This window comes from Pongo pygmaeus, chromosome 16 (genome assembly GCF_028885625.2).
Source record: "Pongo pygmaeus isolate AG05252 chromosome 16, NHGRI_mPonPyg2-v2.0_pri, whole genome shotgun sequence".
Classification (NCBI taxonomy): Eukaryota; Metazoa; Chordata; class Mammalia; order Primates; family Hominidae; genus Pongo; species Pongo pygmaeus.
In genome coordinates this window covers 105,303,052-105,323,804 of record NC_072389.2, presented here as the reverse complement: position 1 = coordinate 105,323,804, position 20,753 = coordinate 105,303,052, and the positions used below count along the sequence as shown (strand labels likewise).

The following is a 20,753-nucleotide window of genomic DNA, read 5'->3' as shown; positions in this document are numbered from 1 at the left end:
AATATTGGAATGGGAAAAATATTAAAGGATATTATTGACACTACGGGAGACATTTCAACATGAACTGTACATTAAACAATAAGATCAATATTAAATTTCTTGAATCCTCCATACTAATGTAAGAATATGCCCTTATTAGGAGATATCAGTTGAAGCATTTAGGGGTAAGGGAACTTGATGTGTGCAACCTCCTCTCAAATGGTTCAACAATAAAAATAATTTTAATAGGAAGAGAACAAAAAAGAGAAAAAAAGGAGATGAGGAAAAAGATCCACACAGTGGATTCTTGATATTACATAACAATACCTGATATGTTAATGATAACATATCAGGTTTCCTTGTTAGAAATGTACACAGTGCATTAACATAGCATTGCCATCTATGCCTGTATATAACCTGAATTTAATCATACCTGTGATGTTTTGCCACTGACTTTAACTAAATAAACTTGCATCCTTGATATACTCTAGACCAGAGGTCCCCACACCGGGGCCACAGATCAGTACCAGTCCATGGCCTGTAAGGAATGGGGCCACACAGCAAGAGATGAGTGGCAGGCCAGCGAGTGAACCCTCATCTGTATTTACAGCTGCTCCCCATCGCTTGCATTACCACCTGAGCTCCACCACCTGTCAGATCAACGGCAACACTCAACTATCACAGAAGCACAAACCCCACTGTGAACCACACATGCAAAGGATCTAGGCTGTGCACTCCTTATGAGAATGTAATGCTTGATGAGATCATCAGTCACTGTCTCCCATCACCCCAAGATGGGACCCTCTAGTAGCAGGAAAACAAGCTCTGGGCTCCCACTGATTCTACATTATGGTGAGTTGTATAAGTATTTCATCACATATAACAATGTAATACTAATAGAAAATAAAGTGTACAATAAATGTAATGTGCTTGAATCATTTTGAAACCATCCCCTCCCCCAACCATTCATGGAAAAATTGTCTTCCACAAAACTGGTCCCTGGTGTCAAAAAGGCTGGTAATAGCTGCTCTAGGCAGAAGATGTAATCAAGGAGTTTCAAACCGTAAATAAAATAATAATCTCTGTTTCCAGACTTTGTACCCACTCTGCAAATATAAAAAGAGAGCAAGAATGACAAAGCAAATGTGGTACATGTTAACAACTGGTGAATCTGCGGCAGATATAAATGGGAGTTCATTGTACTATTCTTGTAACTTTTCTCTAGGTTTGATTTTTTTTCAGAAATAAATTTTAAAAAAAATCTGTCAACCCTAAAACTTCACTTTGTGGAAATTAAGTCATTTCTGAAAGAAAACAAAAACAAAATCTTAACTCCTAGATTCTTCTCTCCCTTTCTCTTTGTAATCCATATCATCAATTAGGTTTAACACCATTAATAAAAAGGTTTTCAGTATCAAAATAAACATTTTGCCAAAGGTGTCCCCAATTTACAAATGGGATATGTTCCAAAAGCCTACTTGTAAGTCAGCTATTTAGAATGGGGAATGACTTTCACTATTACAAATGGTGGCTGGGTTCCTAATGTTGACCACAAAAGTTCTTTGATGTATTTTCATTGGCAATACAGCTGAATTAGTAATGTATTTCATGTATACTGTGTTAATTTCCATAAGGTTCCTCCCTCAACTTGGAGCTTTTCTATAAACATACGAAATTAGCTGGATAAGCTAGAGGGAAGGAATAGGGCCAGAAGGGATGTTGGTTAGTAAGGAACAACAGAGATATGCATTTCAAACTGGAAATACTTCCCTCAGACAAGATGGCTACTCAGTGCCCGGCAAGAAATCAAAATAGAATCTGAGGAAATGCCCCTTGTGCTCCACAGCTCTCAAATTCCTGCCCTTAGAATAATGACCATATGTTAATAGAAAACACATAAAGTAAGATTATAATCTGGAAAGTACCTTTATGATTTTTAAAGTGTGATTTGGGAAAACTGGTCTGCGGTTGGTTATTTCCGTTGATTAGGACAACTTCTACTCAATTCAACGTTTACTGAGAATTCACTATATCTACTATGATAGTTGGTTGGTAGATACTGAGCACACAGAAGAGCCAGCTGGTCCTTGACATAGCAACTCAGCCTAATAGAAGAGAGTGACATCAATTATAATATTCTAAATACCTAACATGGGATTTACTTTACAAATAGTGCATGTATCATGGGCTTTAGAAGCACACAAGAGCAAGAGCAAAAAACTTTTGTCTAGGAGATTAAAACTGGTATCACAGACGACATCTGAGCTAAGACTTAAAGGATAAGTAGTTCAATAACTATTACTATGTGTGCAAGAGAGCATTCCAATCATTGGCAAAAACACAAAGATACAGAAGCATCAAATATTTACTATCTTCCAAACGCCAGGCAGCATGCTATGCCTGGGGATACAGCTAAGAGTAAGATGTACAAGGCCTCTGCCTTCATGGAGTTTATATTCAGGTAATGGACAAATACCATAAATAAGCAATAACTAAACAAACCAGGTATACACAAATTACAATTGTCTTGAAGGAAATAATCTGTGTAAGAGAGTAAAATGACAGACTGCAACATTAAATAGGATGGTCAGATTAGGCCTCTGAATGAGAAGTGAGATTTGAGCCAAAGTGTTTGGCCAAGCCAGACATTTGAAGAATATCCCAAGGAGGGAGTACAAAAGGTGCAAAAGGCCCTACAAAAAGAAAGGGTGCAGAGGGTTGAAGAAACACTGAGAGGCCCTGGTGGCTGGCATGCAGTGAAGGAGGGAGAATGACGGGTTGAAGAAACACTGAGAGGCCCTGGTGGCTGGCATGCAGTGAATGAGGGGGAGAATGACGGGTTGAAGAAACACTGAGAGGCCCTGGTGGCTGGCATGCAGTGAAGGAGGGAGAATGACGGGTTGAGGAAACACTGGGAGGCCCCGGTGGCTGGCATGCAGTGAAGAAGGGAGAATGATGAGAAGGAGAAAAAGATCATTCAGGGCCACTGAGAGCACACAACGGAGGACTTGATTTTGAGAGGAGTGACAAGTCACCAGAAGATTTTCAGCAGAGAAATGATATGATCCAATGGAGGCTCTTAAAATGATTCTCAGGCTTCTGTGTGAAGGAAAAAAAAAAACTTCTGTGGAGCAAGAAGAGAAAGAAGAAGCCCACTTAGAAAATTACTGCAGTACTTCATGCAAGAGAATGACGGCTTCAAATAAAGAGGTGGCAACGAAGACTAAGAGCAGTGGACTGCTCAAGACAAACTGTGAAGGTGCAACAGGACGTGGGGATGGATTGGACTTAAGAGAAATGGAAAGAATCAAGAATAATGCCTTAAGTTTTTGGCTTGGGTACTGCCATTTATGGATATGGGGAATGCCAGCAGAGACACCAGGGTTTAGGGGTAGGAAGAAGGCTGGGGGAGAGGGAAAAAATAGCTATATTTTAGCCATATCATTTATATTATATTTGAGATTCCAACTAGACTTCCAAGTGAATATCAAACTCAAGAGAAGTCTGGGCTGGAGAAATAAAAGTAGTAGTCATCAGTATGAAAACACGTGGCCTCTTCAGATTAGCGCTAATAGTTGGCTTTGACTAGGGCATAGAAACTGAAAGGTGATGGCTGAAAATGAGCCTCAAAAGACACGATGGAATCATATTATCAAGTGCGCCATGATTAACAGCAATAGCAGTAGTAGTAGTGACGGTAATGGTTAGGAGGAAAATTAATGCAGGTTATATACCAGGCACTGCACTTTATAATACACACCTCATCTAATCCTCTCAAAAACTGTATGAAATAATGTTATAATTACTATTTTATACACTAAGCCTCAAAAATCTTAAGAACTTGCCAAAGAACACAAAGGGTACGTAACTAAATAAGAACACAAAGAACACAAAGTGTAAGTAACTAAATAAGAACACAGTAAGAACAGTAGGTATTTTAACTTAGGATGGGAAGTCTGTTGTTGTTGTTGTTTTTTTTGGAGATGGAGTCTCATTCTGTCACCCAGGCTGGAGTGCAGTGGCACGATCTCGGCTCACTGCAACCTCCGCCTCCTGGGTTCAAGCGATTCTCGTGCCTAAGCCTCCAGAGTGGCTGGGATTACAGGTGTGAGCCACTATGCCCGGCTAATTTTTGTATTTTTAGTAGAGACGGGGTTTCACCATGTTGGCCAGGTTGGTCTCGAACTCCTGATGATAGAGAAGAGGTTTCACCATGTTGGCCAGGTTGGTCTCGAACTCCTGACCTCAGGTGATCTGCCCACCTCCACCTCCCAAAGTTCTGGGATTACAGGCATGAGCCACTGCGCCCAGCCAGGAAGTCTGATTTTACAGGCCAATCTTCTATCCCTTACATTACTGCCACTCTATTGATCTCATATGCCTTCAAAAGTTGTTTTTTTTTCCTTTAAGAAGAAATAACATATAGATCTGAATTTTAGAAATATAATTCCAATTTCTATGTAGAAGATGGACAGCTAAGGATGAGGATGAGAGGTGAAATAGGCAAATATAGTTATTAGTCAATGCAAGAGCAGCTTGTTTTATTAAGCCCAAAAGTTACAATTTCTCTTACCAGGTCGAATGGGAAGCAGCCTATTGTTCCAAATGTCACAAATCATGCCTCAAATGAATCCAAGTCAACCTGCACATGCATGCTGCTGGTCACGCAAGTAACAAAGTAAAAACGTCCAGCTCATGCAGTATAAACTTACTGACCACTACTGAAAACATTTCTCAAGCATATAATTTTAATAATGGTGAGAAATTTTTTAAGTCTATATATTAAAGGTTTTTGTTTTATTTTGTTTTTGCTTTGTTTTGTTTTTATGTTTTCTTGTTTCTTTTTGTTTTTGAAGTTTATATTTTTGTGTAAGGAAGTAAAATTAGTATTAATTCAAGACAACCATAAAAAGACATGCCCGGGTTGGTATTTACCAGAAGTTTGATTAATTAATATGTTTTTCACCCATATTTGTTCCTCTGGCTTTTATCAACATCACTTGTTAAAATAATGATGAAGTAAATTACCTGCCTTCATACACCAATGTTTAAATATGGTATTCCACCTCACAAAGGAGCTAATATTTTTAACTCATATGCTTATGATTTCATCTCGACTAAGATAATTAATATAATTAAAATATTAAATTCAGTAAATATCAATTAAATTCAGTAAATATAAATATTATTAAAGTATAAAGCATCTAGATAAAAATTTAGTACTTATTAAATAAGTACCAACCTATATCGTGTGCTATGTGTAAGATTCACTAATTAACAAATGGATTTACACTCTTAATTATAATAAACTGGACACAAGGTCCATTTATTATAAGGCACACAGATAAACTATACACAAGAAAATCATTAATTTCACACCAAATAAAAGTATTAAAAAACTACAGATTAACTACTAAAGAAAAGTTATTTTAAAATATTAAAATCACCTTCAATATTAAAATATTTAAAAACTTTTCTTCAGAAATTAAGCTATTTTAAAATACCTATTCAAGGTAGATTACAGAAGTATTCTTCTAACTTTAAATTTTAAATACCGTATCTTAGAGACCACTCCCACAGACAATCCCTAAAAGACAGAATTCACTGAAGATTGGGAAACTATTTATATTTAACTTGAATCTTCAGAAAAATATTTGGGGAGATTATGGAGATTAGAAACAAACTATGGTTGAAGATCAAAATTCTAACGTTTTAAAACAGCCAATTAAGCGTTTTATGTATAATCTGACAATGAATTTAAGATGCTGGGATATTTTATCCAAAACAAATTAAGCATTCTCTATTGACACATTATACGAAATCCTTTTGGTCACAAACACTAAACGTATGGGTACAGCGCAGGGTACCTATATAATCTTCAGAGGAAAGAAAAAATAAAAGCCAGAAGGGATGCAGGGAGATTAGGCAATATGCATTTTTGCACGTTAAGCTTCAGGCAGTGTGCTAGAACTTTTACACTCACTATCTCATTTAATTCCAACACGGGGCAAGTAGTGTAATTCTATCTCATTTTACAGGAGATATCTCAACTTTGTCAGCAGTGGAGCTGGATCTGAATCAAGATCTGACTACAGAGTCAAGCAGCCTTCCTTTACTGGGGCTTACAAATCAGCATGTTAAAAGCATTCTCTTGCACGAGGTTATCCAGCTTAAAGGGTGATCTGATTTCCATATTTACACTTATTATTTAAACATTAGGAGAGAAGGCACTCACTTCTCCATTAACTAAGACTCCACAGATTTTCTTTCTTATCTAGAAAAAAGAAATAGTGATCATTTTCGGTCCACAAATGGTTTTCTCATAGTGTCATCGCATAAAAGAAAACTTCAGCTAGACTTTGAAACATTCATATGTACCATGAGTAACCGGGGCATGGTCTGACAATACAGAATATGTGAAATTAGAAATGCCCCCAAATCCAGGCCCATCATCATCGTATATTACACTACATTCTTCTTGCCAGACTAAAAGCAGCAAAGGGAGGAAAAAAGATGGTTTTCCAAACTGACAAGTATGCTGCTTTTCAGTAACAAATTTGTTCATAGCTTCTTCCTCCTAAATCAGAACACAAATCTACTGAAAAGATTTAACTAGACTATTTCAAACTCCAAAATCATATTCTAATAAACATTTCCATAATTTCTTAACCACTCTCAGAATATAATTCAATATTCCTCTTTTTGGTAGCCAATTAATGGATGACACTATTGCTGGAATATTAATAAAATTAATATTAACCCACAATGAATGATGGAAAAGGCAAATTGTAATGAAATTGCTTTGAAAAACATAACACCACCATTTGAAACAACTTAACATTTTTAAGAGATTATTTCCAACTGCATTTACAAAAAAAACTTTGTCACACATACCCATATGAAAACAAATCTAAGAATACAGAAGGAAATTATTCTCAAACCATAATTCAACATGGTGACATTACAATTATTTCTGGGCCTCAATAAGCTATTTTCCTTCCACTGAACACCCCCCAGAATTTAATTTTTTAAAAAACTTTTGAAGGCAAGAAAAGTGTAATTTTAACACTTTCGTTCTAATATGAAATCAAACCACAATTTTATATATAACCATAGTGTGAATTAAAGGAAATAGGTAAGCAAATAATTGCGTTTAGAGAGGTCACCATTACTTCACAGTCACTGTTTTCACTAAGTAGCTACTGGAACCACACTCTTCAACAAAACTGTTAATCTAGAGTCTACAAACATTCAAATCACCAGTTTTAGCTCTTCAGAGTACTTTGGATTATTGTAACACCATTATCACAACTTTTTGCAACAATGCTCACTGAGAATTAAAATAAAGGTGATTCTATTGTCAATTAATGCATCACCATATATAACAAATACTGATCTTAATGTTTTATGATATACAAGTGTGTGTTTATGACATTTAATATAAACTAATCTAAATCGGCATCTGCTTTAGTGAAAACTCTTGACTCCCTAAAACAAAAGTTGTAATTTACAGAAAAAGAAATAGAGACTGAGCTCTCCAAAAATACATACACACACACACACACACTGTACATACAAAAGCCATAAAGACACAATGCAGTCATTTTTATCCACACTTCCTAAATTCATATTAAAAGAAATGTCATTTTTGTATGTTTAAAAAAGAACTATTTTGTTTACCTTTTCCACAGACTGTTCAAGAACTGCCAAGGTAACACAGATTTTAAAACTGACAACTAGAGTACTTAGCAGTTGCCAAAACAACACAGCTGGATTCTTAAAGGTAAAGTACTCTTGGGTAATGTACACGCAATTACAGCTTTAGAAAACCTCCTCTTCATACAGTAATAGATGATACAAGACACAAGGGAAACATACTGTGCTAAAAACCCGAAAAAATGTTAAGACAATGTTTGTTTAAAAATACATATGCTATTGTTAACACATCACAGCAGGCCTTTCTAATAGGGCATTTATTGGAATCCCAATCTCACTGTAAACTAAAACGCAGGTTAACACTGTTATATTCAAGCTTCACACGGTTCCCTGCTGGACCGTAACAGGAGGCTCGCTTCACAGCTCAGGAATCTATTTCGGATGTGAGCAACAATTCTATAGTTACGCTTTTAAAGAAAAACTGTTTTCTTATTCAGGATTGCTCACCTTTTCCAAACTTGTTTGCACTATCTCACTTACTTTAACCCTCACTGCTCAAAGGCATGAAATCGAGCCAAAAAGCAAAGTTTCTCACACAAAAAAATATTTTCTGCGTGCTGGGATCTAGCCGGATGGCAGGGGGACAGCCAGCGGTTCCCTGTGCAGCCCCTCTGTCCCCACGATGTCTCCCCGCACGATCGGGCGTCCGCAACCGCAGGTGTCCGCCCCAAACACCGACCCCGCCACTGACATCTACACACTCACAGAATTCGTACCTAAGCGTTTCGCCCCGTTAGACCAATCTCCTCCCAAAGCAGAAGTGGGGGAACTTCTTCAAGTCCAACAGGGCAGAAGACCCCCCGCACTTGGGGCTAATCCCTTCGGGGAGACCCCCGGACTTGGAGGAAAAAGGGGAAGGAAAGGGCCCTCGGAGCGCACCACCCCGGAGAAGCTCCGGGGTCTCCACAGAACTCCTTCAACTTTCAAGGAGGCGACGTCCACCACCGCCCCCCGGCCCCAAGCGGTGCGCGCCCGGGGAGGCTGCTCGCCACCAGCTCGCGCGACGGAGCTCCCCTCGGCCCGCCCAGCCGAGCCCCATCCAGCCCCCCGGCCCGCCCTCAGGGCACCCCGCCCCCACCTCCCCGGGCGCCTAGCTCCTCAGCGCCGACCCCGACCCAACCACCCCTCGCCGCCTCCCAGCACCCTACCCGCCCCGCCGATGCGCGAACGCGACCCTGGCCCCCTCCAAGCCGGACACGGCCTCGTCCAGGGGTCCCCGGAGCCCCCCGGGCGACCCTCTCGGCCGCGCCGTCCCCCGCCCCAGCACCCCCACCCCAACCCCTACTCGGCCCCCTAAGCGAGACGCCGCCCCCCTCCAGCACTGCCGGCGCCGCGGACTGAGCCCCGCTGCCCGCGGCCCTCACCGTGTCTCCGGAGCAGCTGGCGGGCGCGCACACGCCGCAGCCCGGGCCCGCCACCAGCGCTCCGCGCCGCCCGGAGCCGCCTCTTTCAGCCCGGGACTCGCCGGGACATCCGCGCACGGATCCCCACACCGGGGCTATTTTTAGGAGACAAGCCCCGGCCGGACCGGAACTCGTTCTGTGCTGCGCGTGCGCACTACGTCCGCCGCCTCGGTGTCCCTCCGCAGCCCTGCCTCCCCTCCCTCTTGGGTTCCCTTCCTCGCTTCTCCCCATCAGTTTCTTTTCAGGGCTGAATTATCCTCTCGGTGGGCTCTAGAGTAATTGGAATGGGAAAGAGAAGGGTAGGGCAAAGAGAGTCACGGTGCTTGGAAGCGGGCGCTATTCCACAAGGACGTGGGGGCGGACTATGTTTTTCCGGGTGGGTGAGGAGACGATCACCCGGCACAGGAAGGAGATGACGGCGGCTTGGCGCCGGGGCCGCGGGTTGGAGCTCGCTTTCCTCTGAAGGACCGTGTTCTCCTGGAAGGGATACTGGTCACTTGATGAGGGCCCGGGCGCCTCCCAGGGCGGGGCGGCCCGGCGGCGTCGCGCCCTGCCGCCCCCGCTCCGCCGCTCAGCCGCCGCCACCTCCCTGACCGGCCCCCGGGAGCCCAAGCCGGGAGCGGCCCGGTGACGCGGCGCGTGGCAAATCGCCGCGCGTGGCCCGCAGGGCAGCCAACCCTGGTGGCGGGGCGGCGAGGCTGCTGAGCGGAGCGGGGCGGGGCGGCGCGACGGGACGGGGCGGGGCTCCGGGGGCGGGGGCGGGGCGCGAGGCCGGCTGCCGCCCGGAGTCTGGTGCCAGGCGGGTCCTTCGGGACGCCCGGGCCAGGCCCCTCCCTCCCTCCCTCCCTCGAGGCGCCGTCGGCCTCCCCAGATGTCGGCTCGCCACGCCCGCATTGTGGTCAGGGCCGCACCTGTGCTCGCCCCGGGGCACGGGCAAGTCACCCTCAGGAGCAAGCACAAGAGGACTCTGGGACCCGGGCCCGGAGAGAAAGGGACTTGAAGGGGTCTCGAGGGCGAGAAGGCCCTTTCGGACTGGCTAGCCGAGCTCCCCAGGTCCCAGGACAGTAGCAACCTCCTTATCGTGACTTAATAGTTGCTAGGATGCCTGGGGCGGTACACTATGTGATGGGCATTTTGCATATGACAGCTTATGTAATACTTACAAGGCCCCATGAAGCAGATTCAGTGTCTATTCCCATTTTGCAGATGAGGAAAGGGAAGCTGAGCGCTAAAGTGACCTGTCAGGGTCACAGCTTCAGAGTAGGGCCCTGAGGACTTGAACTCCTGACCACTCTGCATGCTGCCTTTTCTGAGATAGGTGCAAAGGGCATAGGCTTGGGACAGCTGTTGTGTTTTCTGGGCCTACTGATTTTGTTTAGCGAGGTCTTTAGGAGATGAGCCATTGTTGGCCCTCTCATCCTGAAAGCCGCTCACCTCTGAAGAGTTTTTCGGGGCCACAGTGCCTGCATGTGCCCCCAGAGGTGCCTGTGTAATGGACACGAAGCCAAATGGTTGTTTGCATTTGAAGATGAGAAATTCAATCCCACAGCACTTAAAACAAAGTGGTTGCGGTGGGTGAGCAGATGAGCAGAAGCTGTGAGCGGAGGAACTGGGAAGTTACAAAGGAAGCCAGAGACTGGCTGGCTTCCTCCCTCAAGGACAACGGGGCAATGTGCTGGGGAGAGCCCAAAACAAAGGCGGCACATAGACAGCAGACGCCAGAAAATAAACCTGGAGCTCTGCTCAGAGCTCCACAACACCAGCGTTCAGGGGAGCCAGCAAAAGGAACTGCAGGGAGGTTTTTAAAACATGTCAAAATGTGGTGTAAATCAGCAAGTCATGTGGAAATGCATGCTTTTTAACCTGCCAGAAGCTGCAGAGCCAGCTGGATTTGGCTCTTCTGCTCCAAGAGGACAAGAAGAGTTTGATACTTATCCTTTAAAGCTTAGGGTCTGGAGTGGGGGCAAAGTGATCAGTGGCCCCCTCCTTGCCACCTGCTGTCACCCTGGAAGAAGAGGCAATGAAAACAGACTGTTCCAAAAGATGTTTTCACCCTTATTGCTCCACTCCAGCTCCCCCCTTTCCAGAAGTTGAGCCTCCTGAGGCACAGAAGACTCAGCTCAGACTCCCACCCGTTACCCATTCCAATGCTATTGTTACCCTCAAAATGTCAAGCAGAGAACTCGACTATGAGTCCAGCCAAAGCAGAAATGAGAAGAGTTTGCATCACCTTAAAGAGCACCTCTGTCCGCACCATTCTGTATGTGAAAGCCCTTGTCTGAGAATTGCAGGCAGTGGTAAGAAGGAAGGAAGGAAAGGAAGGAGAGAAGGAAAGGAGGAAGGCTAAGTTTAAGAATTGTGGAGCGCAGCTATTAGCAGAGCACAGTCACTGTTATTTGTAGTTAAAGCAACCAATTTTAGGAAATTGCCACAGCCTCTGTTTCAGCTGTTGAAAACCTATACCTGAAGTCTAGTGTCTCTAGCAACTTCGAGCGCTCAGAAAGACCCTGTGCCAAGCACTTACGTGTGCCACTGGCTTGGAGGGAACTGAGGAGCAGCATCTGTCAGTCCTTCCCCTCTGGCCTCCTTAAAGGCACTCAGGGGTCCAGATGTTTCTGAGCTGCAGGGGCTGTGCACTGGGCCAGGCACTGAGATACAGAGGTGAGAAGGAGCAGCCCTTTCTTCAAAGGGGCTGGCAGGCCGTGGGGAGGATACACCTTAAAACACAATCCATCATGAGGGGTTTCCTAGGGTGCGGGAAGAGCACAGATGATGAGTGTCTAAGGAGGGACAAGAATTAGGATAGGCTTCTTAGAGGAGGTAATGCCCACAGTGAATCTGGAAAACCTCCTGGTAGGATGAAAAAAGGGCCCTCACTGTGTCTTGATGAGAAGAATAATGCTCAAGCTGCCTAGAAGCCAAAGGAACCCCTGACGACTTGGCCAGTTTCCCCCTCACTTCTTCCTTCCTGACACCCCACTTTCTCCATTCAGAAATTTGAGACGCTTCTCTGTACACACCGTCCTGTTTCCTCCTGTCTGCAGGGTAAACTGTGCATCAAGTCAATCCATCAAGTCTCCACTTAGGCATCATTTTTCTCTGATATGCGGTTTTACTCAACGTATAGTGTATTTCTTTTTGTATGTCTGTTTCCTCCCTTTAGAGAGTGAGCTCCTTGAAGACTAAAACTGTAACTTATTCTTTATTGTATTCACTGTGTCTAGCACAGCGCCTGGAATGTCCTAGAAAATCAAATAAATGTTTCTTAAATATTTATGAGCAGACTTTAGGCAGAGGGACTGCTGTGTGGGGGGACCTCGAGTGTGGCTCTGAGACCCGACAGCTAGCACAGTGTGCCTGGAGTCTGCATTGAGTGCTGGGAAGCAGCTAAAAGAGTAGTTGGGAGTGAGATGGTGCAGATCATTAACATGTCAAGATCAAGCCATTTGGATTTTATTCTGAACCCCTGACAGATTTTAAGCAGGTGAGGAGCTTGAGCTATTTGGCATTTTAGAAAGATTGCTTAGGGAGTAGTGGTTGGTGGGGAGAGCAAGCCTGGAGGCAAGACAACCAGTTAGGAGGTACTGATGTTGTCAGACCCCCTCCCGCCCTCGTCTCCAAAGAGCTCCACAAAGTTCCCACACGTGCTGATGACTTCCTGTGTGTCTGTGTTTGAGAACATGCTCTAGCTTAGAGGGCTGGTCTTGGTAGATAAATATCCCAGCTTCCTCAAAACTCAGGAAGACATTTTTGAGGCATGCTCCCCCAAGTCTCTTGTGGAGGGATGGGATGTCCCAGTAGATTGGGCACCCACTGACAGCAGTGGTGACCTACCCATTTGCACACTTGTGTTACCTCTTCTCCTTTCCCCTCTCTCACTTCCTGGGATCACCTTCCAAACACTCTACCTTCACCAGAATCTTTGGGAGTCTACTTCTCAGGGGACCTATTTGATGCCGATGCTACCTGAGATAAGAAAGAGGACCTGAATGAAGGCAGTTTCCTGATACAAATGAGAAAGCAGGGGCAAAATAGAAAGCTGTTTAGAAGTCACAACTCACTGGCTTGCTGACCTTTGAACCAGGGCTTAGGGGGAGTCAAGAAATCCCAGTTGTCCCCACCAGGTTTCTTGTTTAGGCTCCTGGGTGGACAGTAGAAGCATTATTTAAGTGGAGAACACTGGAGGAAGACAAGATGGAAGGAGCTGGGGCTGGACAGAAAGAAATAGGATGAGTTCCATTATGCTTGTGTTGAATTTGAGATGCCTGTGGGACAATATCTCCTTAGCCTCAGGAGCTGGAGAAAGATACAACCAGATGAGACTGCATATGTTAGCAGGTGACTTCTTGGAGGAGGAAAAAACAATTTTTTTTTTTGAGATGGAGTCTCATGCTGTCCCCAGGCTGGAGTGCATCACGTGATCTTGGCTCACTGCAACCCCTGCCTCTGGGGTTCAAGCAATTCTCCTGCCTCAGCCTCCAGAGTAGCTGGGATTACAGGCACCTGCCACCACGCCCAGCTAATTTTTATATTTTTAGTACAGACAGGGTTTTGCCATGTTTGCCAGGCTGGTCTCGAACTCCTGACATCAGGTGACATGTCTGCCTCGGCCTCCCAGAGTGCTGGGATTACAGGCATGACCCACCGTGCCTGGCCAGCAGGAAAAATCTAAGCAGATTTTTGAAGTTGAGGTATATGGGCTGAAGAAAAAGGGAAATGACTTATGGAGTAGAAGAAAGACCAGAGGGAAGTGGTCAGGGAAAAGAATGGATTCATAGAGGAAAGAAGTCAGTTTACCCGAACCAGGGAAAACTAGAGCAAATAAGTGATTGGGGTAAAATGAGCCTCGAAGGAGTTTTGTGAGTCACTTGAAGACAGGGACTATGCCATGTTCAATCTTCTGTCTCCAATGCTTGTACACAACGTTGATATTTTTTAAGTATGGTGTGACCCAAGCAAAGTATCTAAAAAAAAAACTAATACATATTTCTATATATCAGTCTTGTATGAGTATAAATAATTAAAAATGGAAGGTTTTTAATCTGTTACCCCAAATTAGTAGTAAATTCTCCCTCCAAACTTAACTTTGTATAAAGACTTGTATCTTGTTGAGAAATGCCACATAGAAGAGAACTATGTCTTACTTGTTACATTGAGGATCTAGTGACTTGTAACTATTTCAGAAAATCAAAATTCTACACTATTAATTAAACCTAAAGATAAAAACAGAATCCGCTTTGTTCTGTTCATGGAAAGTTCTTCAGCTTTAAGATCCCTAATGTCTGTGTGCCAGAGAGAGAAAATTGTACACTCCTTTTCTATTGCAAGTTCTACGATAAACACCCAGATCTGTAATAAGTGCCGTTTTACAATAAACTATGGCTAAGGAACTATGGCTCCTTAGAGAAATGGTTGATTTCAGGACTGGGGCAAGAAAAAAGCAAGATGAACTTATGGTACCAGAAAACAAGGAAGTGCTCAAAAATGATGGGGGTATGTCAAACGAATAAAATAAATATCCATGAGCCCGTACTGATATGAATAAATAATTAAATGAATAAATAAATGGGAGAGAAGGTACAGATCTTCCTGACCGAAGAATTCCAACTAAAAAATGTACAAGGAATAAGGACAATACAAAGCCATCATTAGGCAGACACCACTGTTAATAATTGTTGCAGTGGGTAAAAGGATGATGAGAAACAGGACATTTACATAGTCTCAAAGTAGTTTCCTACAAGATATTTATTAATTACGAAGAGAAAAATAGTAACTTTATAGTAGAGAAACCCAGCAGACACCACCTTAAGCAAGTGAACAAGGCTAGCATCATCAGTAATAAAGTATATCAACATCATGTACCCCACCATATGATGCAGTGAGATGGGCATCTCACTTCTTTGGTATTCTTGCTAAAAATGTGTAACCTGAATTTAACCATAAGAAAACATCAGACAAACTGCAATTGCGGGGATATTTTACAAAATAACTGACCAATGTTCATTAAAATGTCCAGACCATGAAAGACAAGAAAAGACTGAGGACCCGTTGCAAACTGGAGGAAATCAAGGAGACCTGATTACTAAATGTAAAATGGGATTCTGGATTGGATCCTGGTGCAGAAAAGAGACAGAAATGGGAAAACTGGTGAAATCTGAGTAAGGTCTGTATTCTATGAGTATATATAATAGTGTTGTATCAATGTTAGTTTCCTGATTTTGATAATCATACTATCCTTATGGAAGATTCAATGAATTTTCTGCAGCATTTTTAAAACCTTTGGTAAGTCTAACATTATTTCAGGATAAAGAAATTAAGTGACAAAATATTTTAGTATTCTATGCTTTACTCAATTCCCCAATTTTAACCCTCATATGGAGTTAATATATCCAGTATAAAGTATTTTTATGATGCTTTACAATGGTAAATTCAACTTCAGTTTGGGCAATATTAAGACCACTGGCAAATGTTTATAAGTATGAATGTGTTAGGTGATCAGTGTTCTGAATTGAGGGGGAAAATGACAGAAAATAATAAAATGTTTGCAATTATTACACAAAGCCGTAGGGTTCCATGTCCACCATGCGGCTATTCCTAAACACCAGAAACTGACACATACACATGTATAATGTGGCCCATTACACCCTTTTCAGGTATTGGAAGGGGTGTTTTCACTTTTCTTATTTTAATATCACATGGGCTTTTATTCTTGAATGGCTGATGATGAAAAGGATGAATTCAGGTTCTCAGAGAAGCAGATAAAAGAGCTTTTCTTTGCTCAGTTTATATTCTTGCATGTAGAAGCCTACCTAAAGATTAAATAAACTTTTAAAATATAAGAAATTGAATCTTTGACAGCTGGATGTTTTACACAATTGAACTTCAAATAAGTCAATTTCTATTATATGTTGTCATTTTGTTATATTGTATTTTTTCTCCTGTACAGAGTTTATTCAGACTTTGTGATTCTCTCCACAAGCAACAATATATTCACATGTCAATTACAGTAATTCCAAACCTTGAGTTTATTTTCTTTTCATGTTTTATATTCTATCCAAAGAGAGACTGCATTTCACACATCTCCCGATATCCCACCCACATCAACCCTTGCATATGTAACCATCAGGATCTCTCTCTACTGTTCTCTTTGCCTGTGTATTTTTGTCTCAAAATTTCTTTTAAAGGCTTGACCTCTCCTACCAAGAACCCTTTAGTTACGCTTCAATAATCTCTTTTGAAATGCATCCCAGGCATTATCAGACTCTACCATGCCTATTAAGATGTCCATTTAGATCAATTCTGGGTCTGGATGTCCCTAAAGATCTTGTACAGAGAGAACGGTCAGTTCTCTGTGATGGCTACAGAGAGAACACAAATCAGTTCCAGATTGCAACTCATGATCTAGCAAGGATTTATATCTGTAAGAATTGTCGAATGTTGAGATTGGAGACAAATCTGGGAGTGACTGAAAAGGCAAGACCACATATTTTCGAGTCAAAAGTTCCTTTGCTTAAATCACATCTCCACCATTTCCTACATGTGTTATGTTGGGCACATTGCTCAACCTCTCCAAACCTCAATTTTCCTCCATATAAAAGATGATGATAAAAGGTTATCATAAAAGATGATAACCTTGAGTAAGATTATCTTACTCAAGGTTATTTAAAGCGCCTCCATAAGCTACATGTACCAACATAAATAATAGTTACATGTGTGGTTCATTGATTCCTTCCACAACCTTCTGAGCCCCTGCTGTGAGCCAGGCACTATTCAGGCCCTGGTATTTCCAGGAAGTAATTCCATCGATCTTCCAGGAAAGATCGATGTTCTCATGAAGCTTGTAGTCTTGTGGGTAGACAGACAATAAAAAATGCACCAACAAGAAAATGTCAGATGGTAATAAGAGCTATGATGAAAATAACCATGAGATAGAGTAATTGGGCCAATGCCTTAGCTATGAGTTCAGGAAAGGCTTCTCTGAGGCAGTGACATTTAAGCTGAGTGGCCAGATTAAGACCTGGAGAAGAGTATCTCAAGCAGAGGAAATAGCAAAGTTCCCCAGGTGGGACAGAAGTTATTTTCTTGAAAGAACGGAAAGAGCACAAGTGAGGCTGGAGCAAGGTTAGGGGGCAGGGGGTGGTTTTTAAACCACTGGACGGTTGTTGTTGCATTGTTGTTACCTAAGGAGGGTAACCAGGAATAAGTAGTAGATTAAATCATTAGCAGGGTTAGTACAAACTGCTCCCTTCCTGTTCAAAAGGGGCAAGTGACTCTACTTCTGGCTGTCTAGTAGGTCTTTGTTTTGTTTTGTTTTGTTTTTTGAGACAAAGTCTCGCTCTGTCCCCTAGGCTGGAGTGCAGTGGCTCCATCTTGGCTCACTGCATCCTCCACCTCCTGGGTTCAAGCAATTCTCCTGCCTCAGCCTCCTGAGTAGCTGGGATTACAGGCGTGCACCACCACACCCAAATTTTTGTATTTTTAATAGAGATGGTGTTTCACCATGTTGGCCAGGCTGGTCTCGAACTCTTGACCTCAAGTGATCCCCCCACCTCGGCCTCCCAAAGTACTGGGATTATGGGCATGAGCCACTGCACCTGGCCCTGGCTGTCTATTAGCTTTTTAGCTGCAAGTAACAGGAACCCAAGTCAAACCAACTTAAGCCAAAAAGTAAAAAAGAAAGAATGTATTCATTCGTTTGACTGAAAGGTTCAGGGATATTTATAATCCCAGCATTGCTGGATTAGAAGCTGAAATGACATCATCCATTCAGATCCTGTCCCCCAACACCACCACCACATTCGGTGCCCGTCTGTGTTGCCTTCACTCCGATGCAGGCCCTCTTTACAGCTGGTCCTGCAACAACTCTGGGTTTTTTGTTGTTGTTGTTGTTGTTGTTGTTGTTTTTTGTCGGAGTCTCACTCTGTCACCAGGCTGGAGTGCAGTGGTGCGATCTCAGCTCACTGCAACCTCCAACTCCCAGGTTCAAGTGATTCTCCTGCCTCAGCCTCCCAAGTAGCTGGGACTAGAGGCACGTGCCACCACGCCCAGCTAATTTTTGTATTTTTAGTACAGCCGGAGTTTCACCATGTTGACCAGGATCATCTCGATCTCTTGACCCTCGTGATCTGCCCACCTCGGCCTCCCAAAGTGCTGGGATTACAGGTGTGAGCCACCACTCCCGGCCTCAACTCTGATCTTATAGTTTCCAGCTTAATGATCTCCATCAAAAAAGAGCTTTATTTTACATTCTTATTAGCCAAGTCCCAGAGTTGAGCCTGGCCCAGGTCACATGTCTCTCTTAACCAATCACCATGGCCAGGGTGATAGAGTACTCTGATTGGTCATGTCTGAGTGGCTCTCCCACCCCTGGAGTCCTAGAAGGAGACTCAAACTCATCAAAACCTCAGGGGCACATGGACTGAGAGTGAGGGGAGCAATTTTCCCCAAATTGGGATGCTATTATCAGAAGAAGGGAGCCTGTACGTCAGACAGACAAAAAGAAAATCAGTATCACAACAGTTGTTCAGCAAGTGTTGATTGTATGCTTGTATTCAGGCTGTACTTGGCAGAAATTTGGTCCATATCCTCAAAGATAATCCTGGGCTACTATTGGAAGAGACAGAGATAGAGAAGGAAAATTGTCAGTAAGAAATGTAACAGACTATCCTGTAAGGTCTGAAATGTCATGTGCTGCTGCCTTGACCGTCTTTGACCCTCATGAGATCCAAAAGGTCTCACCCTGAGTCCCCCTGCTTTCTCTCACCAGATATGCCCCCACCCAGCAGGAAAGATTCTTCACCCAGCTAGTTCCCCTATCAGCCAGACCAGCTGCACACCATCTGGACCTAAACTTAATAGGTTCCATGTCACTGCCAGCCTGTAAAATTATCAAAACAAGCCAATGACATCCTCCTGCAGGAACCTGGGGACACCTCACTCCCTTGTTACTACAAGACCTGATTCCCACGGTCCCTGCTGGTTCCCTCTGCCCCGAGTGTAACCCCAATGTGGCTCCACATGGTGCACGGTATCCTCCTCCCCAAGGCTGTGAGGATATGTGACTACTAAACTGGTGCCAACCTCACCTATCCAGTGTCAAGTGTCTTGTATTTGACCATCTCATATTAATTAGAGCAAGGGATCCCTCCTTCACCAAGAGAGTAAACAGGAGGTGATCAGAACTCACGCTCTAATTACTTTCCTGACAGTAGCCAAGAGCCCTTTGCACTGGTCACTTGATTTCAGACTGAACTGGACTATGATAAACCCCAAGAGCTCCTAATAGTAGGCGTGGGGGCCGCTGCACACACCAGCAAAGCTCCTCTATTCCGCTGGTCCCCAGCCTCTCTTCTCAGATCTTCTCTGATGTGAGGTCAGGCCAGCAGCCATGGTGTCTTCCTCATTAGTACCTTCCCCAGAGTCTAGCTAAGGACCTGACACATAGTAGGCTTCTAATATATGAGTCCTGAGTGAAAGAATAGATCTTTGTCTTCAATCAGGCAACTGCAAAGTGTGGAACACTCTGGTCTGATTCAAAAACTTGTTTTAAGTTAGAGCAAAAGTGACCAACCCAGAAAATTGGGGAATGGAAAATCTATTTCACCATGGGCTTCACAGATGAAGTACACACTGGAGGTTAGAAATTATGATTTCCAATGTTCACATTAGCAAAGTATTGAAGCAGCTTTTTTTTCTCTTTTAATGAGGATTCATTTTATTCTTACATTTTCAATAAGGTCCCTGTTTTTGTCAGAAATTTCAACCTCTTCTGGGTAATTGCACAACTTCTGGCTTCACTTGGCCTGCATAGCCTTGGCATGACTGATTTTTTTGGGTACATGCTGTAGGCAAGATTTTTATGAGGCTTGATTCTTGTCTTGACTTTATTTGATATGTATATCTGTAATTCAGCACATAGATGAAAGCAGACAGCACCTCTCAGCACCATGATGGTGAATGCCACAGAAAATGATCAAAGTATTTATCACATATGGATCTACAGGAATGCAAAAAGCCTTTCCAGAAATCATGCTCTGGCATGTTGTGTGAATTAAGCACACAGTTTCAAGGGGCTGGGTCTCTCGTTGAGAATCATTTGCAATTTCCAGCAGCTTAGATAAGTTGGATTTGGCCTAACCTAAAAAAAGAAAAAAGAAACTGAAGTGCTTTATCAGAATTCTTCTCCAGAATTCTCTGTCCTGGTCTTTGGATCTATATGAGGGTGCATTTTTGAGCAACTTCTCTTTACCTGTTCTAGAACTGAACACAGCGGCAGAGCTGTGTGACAGAAAAACCCCATTTTTCACCTTTCAGATTAAAAAACATGAAAAGGTTTGTTAACATGCTGAGTTGGCAAGGGCGTATAGAAACAGGCATTCTCATACATTGTTAGCGAGAGTGAATATTGGTGCATTCTCCTTGGAAAGCAATTTAGTTAATATCTATCACAATGTCAAATGTGCTTAGCCTTGACCCAGCAATTCCACATCTAAGAATTGTCCCTTGCAGAATATATTCCTTGCGGAATTGTTTATAGTACAAAATAATTCAAAAAAGGAATAAATATCTATCAAAGTGAGATTGGGTAAATAATTTATACTACAACCATATAAGAGAATACTATTTACCTACTATAAATATATGACACAAATATAT

At 43.0% G+C, this 20,753-nt stretch overlaps 1 protein-coding gene across 26 annotated transcripts in view; it reads right to left on the bottom strand.

The window, feature by feature from the left end:
* The window catches only part of MEF2A (myocyte enhancer factor 2A), a 151,509-nt gene extending 141,836 nt beyond the window's left edge, over window positions 1-9,673 (bottom strand). For 8 of the 26 annotated variants that reach the window (XM_054450768.2, XM_054450771.2, XM_054450772.2 and 5 more), the window contains exon 1: window positions 9,060-9,662. The gene's annotated coding sequence lies outside the window, so the exon portion shown is untranslated. Of the gene's footprint in view, window positions 1-9,059 lie in introns of all 26 variants that reach the window. The other 18 variants (XM_054450775.2, XM_054450778.2, XM_063653041.1 and 15 more) reach the window with 7 other exon arrangements.
* Between the last annotated feature and the right edge of the window lie 11,080 nt (window positions 9,674-20,753).